Genomic DNA, 13,466 nt, shown 5'->3' with positions numbered 1-13,466 from the left:
CAGGCTAATCGTTGGTCCCTGCTCTGTTCACATGCCCTGCTAATCTCTTCCTCCAGGACCTGACGCCAATTGGTGTTAGGCGGTCGCAGAGGAGTTAAAAATGCAAAGAAAAATGGTTTTTAAACTCTGGAAACCATGAGTTTGCATTCCCCCCCCCCCCCCCCCCCCCTTCATTTTTAAAATCATTTTTTTTTTCTGAAACTAAGGTCTTTTTGTTTTGTTTTTTTATTTGTATCCACCATTCTTCTTCATGTATGGGGTCTTTACTATTAACCCCTGAAGTCAGCAAAACCTATGCACAATTACAAATGATTACAATTCTGTGCAAAATTATGATTATCCATGAAATTTTGCATTCTGATTACGATGTGTAATTTCTGCTCATCACTAAAGAGTGGCATTAAGTCACTGGAAGGCAGTTTCACTTTACTGAAGCTATGGTAATTAATAACAGTTGGGTTGCAGGACAAATTATCAGATTGTCTTGTAATTAAGTATTGCTGAGCTAACAAAGCAGAGGCAGTTCTCTGCATCTCGCTTTAAACACGGGAAGCTTTTCTACTTTTTTTTTTTTTTTTTTTTTTTACTTTTGTAAAATAGAGGTCAACAGAATCTGATGATTTTATCCTTGGCAAAAGGCAATTTTATCAATCAGCTTCGGAGTCAAGGTTTCATTATTAGCCTATCATACATGGATTTTCCTGCTAGTTTTAGAGCCAGTGACTGCCCGGAGGAAGAGGAGGTCCCAACACAGCGATGGAACTAGTAAGTATTATAAGGTTCTCTGGCCTGCTCTGCCCGGAGGTGGTAGGATGGGGGGGGGGGGAGGGGGGGGAAGGTTTGCAGTTTGACTAGCTACTGTGCTATGGAGGAGTAGGAGTGTGAAGCGGGAACCATGATCATTTTGCTTCATTCTCGGCAGAGATGGTTCTAGCTGGGTGTCTCTACTTTTAGTGTTGTAAAATAGCTATACAGATGGGGGTGCAAACTATCAGGACAGCTAACTCGTGACACGAGCAAAGCTTAGATCTTTGGGGCCCATGAGAGTTTGTGTAAAATTAATTATCCTATCTATGCATTTATTTATTGTTTTCAATATATTTAAGTAATAAAATTTTTGTATTTATTCAAAGTATTATATTGTCTTTATTTCAGTTAAATACACATCGGGGTGTAACTGGGGGGGGGGGGGGGGGGGGGAGGGGGCTGGGAGCCAATTAACAACGTTGTCCAAACTTTCACATCCCATTGTATTTACCTGCTCTTGGCCCTTGATGCATATTATGTAAATGGTGACAAGTACGAAGCAGAGACTGCGAGGACTGAAGAAGAGGAGACCTGATGGAATAAGAGCAGGTAGATCATTTGATCCAGTGCTCTGCTGCACTCACTCTGCCTCTGCAAGGGAGGTGGAGTGGGCTGCAGGGTGCCCTATGGTGATCTGTTTGCTGGGGGGGACTGGAGATATATTGTGCCTGATTCACATAACTGCCTGATCATCCAGTAGCTATGGTTTAAACTACTTACTGCAGCAGGTGCAGTATAATCATGTCCTGGCAAACTTCATTTGAAGTCCCAGGGACATGAAAGTTAGTAAATGGGAGTGTGTGGCTGCTGCCCGCTCCCGTGGCTGCACGTGCTACTGTTACTGCCAGTTAGCGGGGACATGAATGAATGGTAATGCAGTTCCCATTCATTAATCTAAGTCACAGAACCAATGAACGCCAGCATCTATGAGATGCCAGCATTCATTGTATCTTCCTGTTACAGTGCATGCATTACTTCCGATTTTACCTCCTTACTTTCCACTTCCTGTTGTTGTCGTCTTAGTGATTTGCATAAAATGCAATGGGTAAATGCATATGCGGTTTGTATTTTCAAACCGCAAACACGTTGAATGGGCATATGAGGAAAAAAATGCAAATGTACTAAAAATGCACTACACACAAACGCACGACAGAAAACCCGACCTTTCATGCACTGACAAGTGTGATCCCAGCCGCAGCGATAAATCAATCATGCACAACCATCAGTATAGTGACCAGACGTCCCGGATTGCCCGGGATGCGTCCCGAATTCGGGGTCCGCTGTCCCAGGCAGCATGAGGTCCCGGGAAACGTCCCGCTTTCAGCAGCGGGACGTCCCGGCCTCGGGACTCTGGCCACTCTATACTCATGAACTGGCAGCGGCGTCTATAGACGCCGTGCTAGTTCATTGCCCGCAGCCCCGCTCCAGCCTAACTGTCTTCTGGTGTTCCGACACTGGCAGGCGAGCAGGGCTATGGCAAGATGGCTGCCGGAGCCCTGTACTGAAAACTATTTCTGTCTCCAGTACAGGGCTTCGGGCGCCATCTTGCCTAGCCCTGTCAGCGTGGAAGAGAAGATCAGCAGCAAGATGGTCCCGGGAGCAGCGTGCCAGAGGCCGGAGACTTCTGCCAGGTGAGTAAATGCTTTCTTTTCCAGGTGAAATGTTTGCCCGCATTGCGTTTCTTTTCCAGGTGAAATGTTTGCCCGCATTGCGTTTCTTTTGTACTGACATGTTGCCCGCATTGCATTTATTTTCTGGTGTCTGGGGTAACTGTTGCTGCATTTATTATTTAATGGTCATAGATGGCTATGTTTGCTGCTTTGTGGTTACGGTATACTATTAGCATCACACAGTTTCTGCACACCCATGATGCAAAGTCTCGTTTGTCTTATGCCTCGCTGTTACATCATTACGTTAGCTCCGCCCATACAATGTCATGGCCGCTGTGCGCGCCGCAGCCTCCCCCCCAGTCTTCGTTGCAGCGCTCCTCAGTCCTCCCCACTTTTTGCCGCGGCGCCCACGCCCCCCTCCCCGTCCCAGGTTGAACCCACAAAAATCTGGTCACTCTTCCATCAGGTACCGCAATATATTCTGGCGTACAAGACTACTTTTTGCCCAGGAAAATCCTCTCAAAAGTTGGGGGTTGTCTTTGAAGGCGGGTGCTGAGACTTCCGGGCTAGACTGGAGAGTCTGTGCTTGCCACATATGGTGCAGGAAGCTCAAACATCTGTGCCCGCATTTCCGCCATATGCGGCGACCGTATGAAGGCAGCAAGGGTTGTGCTGTACAAGGTACATCGCTTGCTGTGATTGGTTGGTTGTTGTATAGTGGGTACAACATACAGTATAACACCAGTATCAGTACCTGTTTATACAGTATAGCACCAGTACATATACTACAGTATACAAGAGTTAAGAGGGGTAGACTTATACGATGAGTATATCCCAAAATGTATATTTTAACTGGAAAAGTTGGGGGTTTTCTTATATGCCAGAATATATGGTAGCTTTGAAAAGAGAGGAACACATAGTGAATACAGGAAAAAAACAATGCCATAGAAATCATTGCAGACAGTGACATCTTGTGGTTGATTTACTATACTGCGTTTTAAAGTAATTCTGTTCATACTGCTGACAACCATTACCTGATGGAGAAGTCTAGATGAGGAGACAAATAATCCTGTGACAATTCCAGAGTATTAGGACTGTGAGAGAAAGCACACACTGGCTGATGTGGCCAATCCCAACAGACAAGGTGCTTATTGGGTTTGGGTACAAATTACACACAAAACTGGCCGGACAATGGCTACACAACAGATTAACTACCACTTATTCCAACTGATGAAGTACAATACAAGAAGACAGTGAATTTACTACAAGTCACACTAATCTAAGTGGGTATACCATTCTCTGCAGTACTGCAGCAAGACCCTCGAACAATAAGTCCCAGTAGAGATCTCTGTAATTCATGCTCTCTTCAGTACAACAAAGAAAGTGCCAGCGGAGCCCTCAGCAGGACACTCAAGGAACTACAAGCACCAGCTTATGCAGAAATTATTGCAACCTTGACCTCTGCTCCCTGCCTGATTCTTTGAAACCCCTGTGCTCCTTGTCATCCTACACTGACCCCAAGAAAGCATCCACCTTCTACTCCACCATAGTCTCTGCTGTCATTAATTCAGCCGCCCCTCTCATCAACACTCACCCCAGCCGCATCACAGACAGACAGCCCTGGCTGATTGAGCCCATAAAACAACTTAAAAGACGTTCCGGGGTGACAGAACACTAGTGGAAGAAAAGCTCCACTGTAGATGACTTCCTGAATTACAAAAATGGACTGCTCAAGCTCAGGGATGCTCTTCCACATGCAAATCAGTCATACTTCTCATTTATTTCTTCACAGTCGAGTCCCACAGCCCCAAACAACTTTTTGATACCTTCAACTCCCTTTTCCGCCCTCCACCTCCTCCTTCAACCACATACTTGTCTGTGGAAGCCTTTGCATCATACTTTGTAAACAAAATTGAAGTAATACGAAACAGCTTTAACCCCCTTGGCGTTATGATTCTTTCTGGATTTTAGGGTCTAAAAGCAGTGCAATTTTTTGCAGGCTTTTAAATCCTAAAACCTAGAAAAAAATTAATCTGCTAGGGAGTTCCGCAGCAGCCCAGAACTCACTCACCTCCCTTGGAATCCAGCACTGCAGCTTTCCCTCTGTCCTCCGGGTGGCACTGTAACCATATAGTGCAGTGGCCCCCAACCTTTTTTGACCCAAGGACCACTTCAGCATCAGGCAAATTTCCCAAGGACCGGGTGGATGCAAGCGTATGCAGGTGACGGGGGTGCTATTGCTGGGGGGAGGGCTTGTTCTACAGGCAGGGTCATTACATTAAGAAGTCCTGGCAACACCAGCTCTACATAACCACTATCTTCATCACCCTCAGCATTTTGGAAAAGATGTCTTTGCACTGCACTGGGGCTGCTGCATAAGCCACCAGCACATGGTACATTTGGTGTGAAGGGGGGAACTGCCTGGGCCTCCTTATCTACTGGCACAGTCATTTCCTACCCTCATCTGCTTCCCCTCACGTTTGCCCTTTCCTCCTCCCCACAGCCCTTTTACCCTCCTCCTCACACTCACTTCACACTTCCCTCCTCCCCACACTCACTTCACCCTTCCCTCCTCCCCACACTTACTTCACCCTTCCCTCCTCCCCACACACACTTCCCTAATCCCCACACACACTTTTACCCTTCCATTCATCTTCCCACACTAGCTTCCAGCATCAGCTGCTCACCTCCATGCAGCCTGAACTCTGTGGCTGGAAAGAGACCAGAGCGTCCCAGTCATCCTTACTGCTGACACCCAGTGTCCGCACAGACAGAAAGCATGCTGTATTACAAATAACAGACACTAGGTGGCAGCAGTAAAAAATGGCTGCAGACGGCTCTTCTCTATAGCTTCCGGCAAACTTCAGTGACACTTCTCTCAGCACTGTGATGAAAGACGGCACAGGCCAGCTCAGAGCAGCCTGTGGCCCGGTAGTGGGCCGCGACCCAGGGGTTGGGGACCCCTGCTAAGTGAGATTGCCAGCTGTCATCATGACGACAGATGGCAATCTCACCAGGGGAAAGCAGAGCATCGGAGGAAAGGAAGAAGGAATGGCCTCCGACGTCAAGATTCTCCGGGAGGTGAGTTAAAGCAGAACTGAAATGAAAACTAAAAGTGTTTCACTTATCTGGGGCTTCTACCAGCCCCTTGCAGGCAGCCTTCCTGTCCCGCGCCGGTCCTCCACGATCCTCTGTTCTCCAGCCGCCAGCTACTTTCAGTATCGCCGCAACGTCGACTTGTAAGTCGACGGAAACTGCACCTGTGCACCCCGGGCATTGTGTACCTTTCTTCGCGTTCCAGCCCGCAATAGCGTTCTGCTCTATTACCGCAGGACACTATTATGGCCGGGAACGTGAAGAAAGCTACGCATGGCTCGGGGAGCGCAGGCGCAGTTGCGGCGTGGGCAATACCGAAAGTAGCTTGCGGCCGGAGAACGAAGGATTGTGGAGTGCCGGCGCGGGACAGGAAGGCTGCAAGGGGCTGGCAGAAGCTCCAGGTAAGGGAAACACTTTGTTTTTATTTCAGTTCCGCTTTAACTCACCTCTCGGAGGATCTCGAAGTTGGACGCCATTCATTCTTCCTCTCCTCCGAGGCTCTGCTTCTCCCTGGTGAGATTGCCATCTGTCGACATGACGACAGCCGGCAGCCTCCTCTTCCTCCTCCAGGTGCAGCATCTTCAGCCGCTTTATCCTCTGCTGCCCTTGCATCTTCACAGCCACCCTGCTCCACTTTGCCTCTCACCTGGAGCAGTTCCTGCTCCTCTGCCCACAGCCAGGTGTCCATTAAGGAAATATTTGAGCGGAAGAAGCCAATGTCTGCCAGCACCCCCTTGCCCCGCGTCTGACAGCTGGCTTGGCAGAACTTTTAGCCTGCCAGCTGTTACCATACAAGCTGGTGGACTCTGAGGCCTTCCAAAAGTTTGCGGCGATTGGGACACCGCAGTGGAAGATACCAGGCCGCAATTATATTTCCAAATAGTCGATACCCAAACTGTACCGTGAAGTTGAAAGACAAGTGGTATCAGCTCTAGCACAAAGCGTTGGGTCAAGGGTCCATCTGGCCATGGATGCTTGGTCTGCAAAGAACGGTCATGGCAGGTATATTACTTATACGGCACATTGGGTAAACCTGGTGACCGCTGGCAAGCATGGAGTACGTGCGTACGTTAAAAAAGGGCGCAGGGTTTTAAATGATAAGCATGAATAACGTTTAAAAAAAAAATTGTGCTATATTTCATTTAAAAATAATGTTTTATAAAGTTACAATTCATTAAATAATGTGTATGAAATCGGCAATTGTAAAAACGTTAATCTTCCCTGTTTAAAAAGTGAAATGTATAATAACGTTTTCTAAAAGATTAAGAAGAATTTTACTAAAGCTATACCTAACCCTACTCTCATACAGAACCCTCCCTGTACCTACCCCTAACCCCTAGACCACCCTGGTGGTGCCTAAACCTAAGACCCCCCCAGGTGGTGCCTAACCCTAAGACCCCCTAGGTGGTGCCTAACCCTAAGACCCCCCAGGTGGTGCCTAACCCTAAGACCCCCTGGTGGTGCCTAAACATAAGACCCCCCTGGTGGTGCCTAAACCTAAGACCCCCCAGGTGGTGCCTAACCTTAAGACCCCCCAGGTGGTGCCTAACCTTAAGACCCCCCCAGGTGGTGCCTAACCCTAAGACCCCCCTGGTGGTGCCTAAACCTAAGACCCCCCCTGGTGGTGCCTAAACCTAAGACCCCCCTGGTGGTGCCTAAACCTAAACCCCCCCCCTGGTGGTGCCTAAACCTAAGACCCCCCTGTGATAAGCATTAATAACGTTTGAAAAAAATATTGTGCTGTTTTTCGTTTAAAAAAGATTGCACTGTTTTTCGTTTAAAAATAATGTTTAAAACATTATAAATCATTAAATAATGTGTAATCATGAGAAGCAGTTATAAAACAGTAAAAGTCTCCGGGCGCCGCTTGTAAAACGTTATTTTTCTCCGGCGCCCTTTTTTCCTGTTGGGCGCCCATTAAACAATATTTATTATGGGAGTGAATGGCGGCGCCCTTTTTGTCCACTTGCCTCAGGCGCCCGAATTTACTGTTTCCGGAGTATGTAGCTGTGCAGGGGACTTGGTGGTGACATCTCCACGGCTTGCAGGCAGGCCTGCTGCCACCTCCTCTCCTTCTCATCCTGCTCCCCCTCCTACATCCTCTTCGCTGTCGTCCTTCTCCTCGGCTGAGTGCTACTCTACTGCTGCGCTCTCCACTCAATCTGCACACCCCCAGCTCCCCAGGGCCTATTCCACATGCCAGGTACGACGGTGTCATGCCATCTTGGACACGTCTTGCCTTAAAGCCGAAAGTCACATCAAACCAGCACTCCTGGCCGCTCTGAACAAACAGGTGGATCAGTGGCTGACCGTGCACCAACTGGAGATCGGAAACGTGGTGTGTGACAACGGGAGCAATCTCATATTGGCTTTGAATTTGGGCAGGTTGACACATGTGCCCTGCATGGCACATGTGCTGAATCTTATAATCCAACGATTCGTGTGTAAGTTCCCAGGCTTACAGGAGGTCCTGAAGCAGTCCAGAAAGTTGTGTGTGCATTTCAGGCTTTCCTACACGGCCATGGCGCTCTTCTCCAATAATTGGTGGAAAAAGAACTTGCCAGTGAGGCACTTGATTTGCGATAGCCCGACTCGCTGGAATTCAACGCTCCTCATGTTTGACTGCCTGCTACAACAGGAGAAAGCTGTCAACGAGTATCTGTACAGCTACGGTGCTAGAGCAGGCTCTGGGGAGCTGGGGATTTTCTTGCCGAGGTACTGGACACTTATACGTAATGCCTGCAGGCTCATGTGTCAGTTTGAGGAGGTGACAAACCTGGTGAGTTGTAGTGAAGTTGCCATCAGCGACCTGATCCCATACGCTTTCTTCCTGGAGCCGTGCGTAGAATGGTGGATCAAACTGTAGAGGAGTGTTAACAGGAAGAGGAAGAGTTGTGGGAACCATCGCCACCAAAACCAGATTTGTCGTCAACACCTGCGGCAGCACAGAGGTGGGGGAGGAGGAGGAGTCTGGGGAAGAAGAGTCAGAGGAGGAAGGTGGCTTTGAGGAGGAGATGGAAGAACAACCACAGCAGGTGTCTCAGGGGGCTTGTGCTGCTCACTTTTCGGGTACCCATGGTATTGTTCCTAGCTGGGGGGAGGAGGAGAACTTCCCTGACATCAGTGAGAAAGGGGCAGAGGAGGTGATGACTAGGTTGGCATCCAACCTTGTGCAGATGGAGTCTTTTATGCTGTCTAGCCTGTTGAGGGACCCTAATATAAAAAACTCAAGGAGAAATACCTGTACTGGGTGGCAAAGCTACTTGACTCTCAGTATAAGCACAAAGTGGTGGAGATGTTACCAGCTGGATTCCTGAATGTTTAAGGCAGCGGCCGCTACCAAAAATAATAATTTTTCTGGTGTGTGTACATGCCTAATTTTTACCTTGTCGCGGTGAAGGGGCTTGCATTTCATAATAAAGCAATGACCTATATGAGTGTGTTGGGGGCACACCCAAGATAATACGGTCATTGCTTCATTGTGGACAGACCAAATTCGATCAGCTGGACAGTCACTGTTGTTCTGTCATTGAGCTACCTCAGCCCGACCGTATGAGCTGGAAAACCAACATCGCCTGCACTCTCACCAACGTGCACACGAGCACGGCCATCACTACACAAACATTGCCGCCGAGAGGACTGACATTTATGTCCTGGGAGTGTCAACTAATGACGACTCTTTGCGGCTGTTTGCGGAGGTGCGTTAAACAGTGAGTTTGGTCTGTCAGTGTAAAGCAGTACACTACTTACACTACCTGATCCATGTATACGCACGCAAGATGTTTTAAAGCACTTTATGCCTCCAATTTAGGAATGCAATGTGATTTCTGTCCTTTAGGGATTATAACCCTACTCTGCGTCAAATACGTAATTTTCTGAGGGACTTTTGGCATGTATCCCACTCCAGCATGCCCCCCTCCACGTGTTAGACCCCTTGAAACAACTTTTCATCACTTTTGTGGCCAGACATAGTCCCTGTATGTTTTCAAATTCGCCTGCCCATTGAAGTCTATAGAAGTTTGCCCGGTTCGCACAAACTGGAACTTTTGCGGAAGTTCGCGTTTGCGTTTCGCGAACCCAAAATCTGATGTTCGGGCCATCTCTCCAGGGGAGCTCACAATCTACTCTCTATCATAGTCATAGTTTAATATACTTCCATATATTATGTATTTATATAGCACTGACATCCTCTGCAGCACTTTACAGAGTACATAGCCATGTCTCTGACCCTCCTCAGAGTAGCATCTAATGTAATTCCTACCATAGTCATAGTCTGATGTCCTTGTAATCATGTGAGGTCACGTTTGGGGGAACTAACTGGCTTTTCACCAGGAAGAAATTCCATGCAAATACAGGGAGATTATTCAAACTGCATGCAGATTGCTTCCTGACCTTGAGTGCATTTCGCTTACAAATTTCTAATCGCTTTGGCATGTGTCAGCTGCTCCAGTTTTAAACATACATTATGATCTACATAATATAAACCTCAAGTATATAATTAATATATTTCGAAATACCGGATTTGAACAAAGCATTTTTTTTCAAAACGCAAAGTTTCTTTTACAGTATGTCTTACCTGAGACAAGCTTAACGGGAACCCGAGGTGGGGATTTTAACTAAAAAAAAGCATTGCTACCTGATCCGAGAGGCTGGTTAGTTGCATTCGAAATTACATATTAACTGGATCAGGTAGCCACAATCCCCGCCGCTCTGTGCCTCTTCTGTGGCCTGCAGTGGCTCACTTTTGTTTTCATGACCCCTGGGGCACAAAGCGGAGTGCAGGGAGGCAGGGGAGTGGCCGTGGAGAGGCAGAGCTGCCCATTGGTAGCTGGGGAAGGGCTTCAGGAACGCCCCCTAGTGGGCGTTTAGCACGGAATACCTCTCCTCCTTTCCCCTCTAGATTGCCAACTAGCTGCAAGTCGGCAATTTCTGGGGTTATAGCGCGACGCTTGGAGGGCAGAGAGTGGCGTGTGTGTGTGTCATATATGCCCCCTCCCCTTTCTTGCACTGTCTCATGTACACTATATAAAGATCGGTTCACATCTGCTGTTTTTTTTTTTTTTTTTTTTTTTTTTTTTGCGGAGCTGGCCATACGGATACGGCCATCAGGATCAGGTAAAAACTGTCAGTCTTTACAGCCAGTGTGCTGTAAACTGACGGTTTTTAATTTGTTCCTATGTAGCTGCAAAACCTTCTATTACAGCCGGTTCCATTGGCAAAAGCTAATGTGAACCGAGCCTACAAGAAGAAGCCAGCCCCACTTTTTTTGGTTTGAATTCTCCTCTCTCCTAGCTCGTCTTATTGTTCTGATAATGTGTTAGTGGCTGTCCGGATTCTTCTAAGTCTGCCAGTAAGCAGGTCCGGATTTACTTCACAGGAGCCTATAGGCACAGATGTCCTGGCACCCTAGACTTCCCCCTCCATGAACCTACAAACCCCCTACCAAACTGGTGGCTGTCCCAGCTATGACTTCTCCCTTAGTTCCCTTGCCCATCATAGGTAGCTACAGGTGCCCTTTAATTCTGAGAGTACCTCTGGGTACCTGATGTTAAGTAGCTAGTGGTGCATGCCCCTGACTGAAGGGAGATCTCGTCAGTGGGATGCTGAGAGCTGGGTGAGTAACCTCTTATTTATGCTCTGCTTAGGACTCTGCATAGGGAAGGAGGGAGGGAGATGCTCGGGGAGGGGAGTGAGCCGTCTTTCCATCAGGCGCCTGTAGGCACACGCCTACAGTGCCTTATGGTAAATCCAGCTCTGCCAGTAATTCAGAAATGTCTTTCAGGGTGAGGTAACCGGCCTTGTTGTTCTGTTCTGTTGTATTCCGTCACTTTGCCACCGCCAACCTTTCTAAAAGGTTTGCGTCACCCATTGACTTACATTACTTCCACCGACGCGGAAGTCCAACGGTAATGCGCTGTTGTTCCTGCGTCGGCACCGTGGATCGGACACTTCTGGCACGACTCGCCACAACACGTTAAGTGTGGTAGGCCCACTTGCCAGTGGCGGTTCTACACTGGGGCCAGAGGAGGCACTTGCCTCCCCTTGTGTCCCAACTTACTGCCGCATAGCAGGAAGCCGCATGGGACACATTACTGTAAGCAGTGGGAGCACACCGCACAGTGCTGCTCTCTCTGCAGCGTCATCAGCGTCATCAGCTTGCTGCTCCTCCCCCTTCTCCTCCGGCAGAGCGGTGTATTTGAATGCATGCCTCTGACACACAGCCTCCTGCGTGGATCTGTCCTCAGCCTACCAGCCAGCCAGGAGTAGAGAGGAGGAAGAGCTGCACCTGCTGAGAGAAGATTGGTGCCTCCCCCGCTTCTGGCAAGTGAGCTCATGTACAGTAACCCAGACCTCCCACGGCTCCTCTCTCACTTCTCCAGGCAGTCAATGCACCTCAGATCAGTGAATAATGGCGCACAGGGCCTATGCATAAAAATGGCGCTGCATTAAAAAGATACGCTTATCGCTATTTATTGTTAGTACTGCATAATAATGGTGCACAGGGAAAAAAGAAGAAAAACGGCACACACTAACGTTATTTATCAATAGCACCGTTCATATGCCAAACTGCAGATGTTATTTAACTACAAAACGGTGAATGGATTTAATGTAACACTGTCAAGGTTAGAGTTAGGCACCACCAGGGGAGATTTAGGGTTAGGCACCACCAGGGAGATCTTAGGGTTAGGCAGCACCAAGGGGGTGCTTAGGGTTAGGCACCACCAGGGGGGTGGTTAGCATCCATCTGAAAATGGCGCCTGTGAATAATGGCGCACAGTGTTGCCACTAATCCGTTTGCTGCTTATCGCTATTTAACGTTAAAGCCTTATTGTTATTTAGCGTTAAAGCCTTATCGCTATTTAGCGTTAACACACAAAACCCTCTCTGTACCTATCCCTAACCCCCCCCCCCTCCCCCGGTGGTGCCTAACCCTAACCACCCCCCTGGTGGTGCCTAACCCTAAGACCCCCCCTGGTGGTTCCTAACCCTAAGTGGCTGGATAGTGTAATGGTTAAGGGCTCTGCCTCTGACACAGGAGACCTGGGTTCGAATCTCGGCTCTGCCTGTTCAGTAAGCCAGCACCTATTCAGTAGGAGACCTTGGGCAAGACTCCCTAACACTGCTACAGCCTATAGAGCGCGTCCTAGTGGCTGCAGCTCTGGCGCTTTGAGTCCGCCAGGAGAAAAGCGCGATATAAATGTTCTGTGTTTGTTTGTAAGACCCCCTGGTGGTGTATATTGTACTGTAACTATACCTAACCCTACTCTCACACAGAACCCTAACCCCTAGACCCCCTGGTGGTGCCTAAGCCTAAGACCCCCTTGGTGGTGCCTAACCCTAAGACCCCCCCAGTGGTGCCTAACCCTAAGACCCCCCCAGTGGTGCCTAACCCTAAGACCCCCCCTGGTGGTGCCTAACCCTAAGACCCCCCTGGTGGTGCCTAACCCTAACCACCCCCCTGGTGGTGCCTAACCCTAAGACCCCCCCTGGTGGTGCCTAACACTAAGACCCCCCTGGTGGTGCCTAACACTAAGACCCCCCTGGTGGTTCCTAACCCTAAGACCCCCTGTTGGTGCCTAACCCTAAGACCCCCCCTGTTGGTGCCTAACCCTAAGACCCCCCCTGGTGGTGCCTAACACTAAGACCCCCCCTGGTGGTTCCTAACCCTAAGACCTCCCTGGTGGTGCCTAACCCTAACCTTGACAGTGTTACATTAAATCCATTCACCGTTTTGAAGTTAAATAACATCTGCAGTTTGGCTTAAGTAGGGCGCTATTGATAAATAACGTTAGTGTGTGCCACTATTGATAAATAACGTTAGTGTGTGCCACTATTGATAAATAACGTTAGTGAGTGCCGTTTTTCTTCTTTTTTCCCTGTGCGCCATTATTATGCAGTACTAACGATAAATAGCGATAAGCGTATCTTTTTAATGCGGCGCCATTTTTATGC

Source organism: Hyperolius riggenbachi, chromosome 7 (genome assembly GCF_040937935.1).
Source record: "Hyperolius riggenbachi isolate aHypRig1 chromosome 7, aHypRig1.pri, whole genome shotgun sequence".
NCBI classification, from domain to species: Eukaryota; Metazoa; Chordata; class Amphibia; order Anura; family Hyperoliidae; genus Hyperolius; species Hyperolius riggenbachi.
This window is presented reverse-complemented; position numbering follows the sequence as displayed.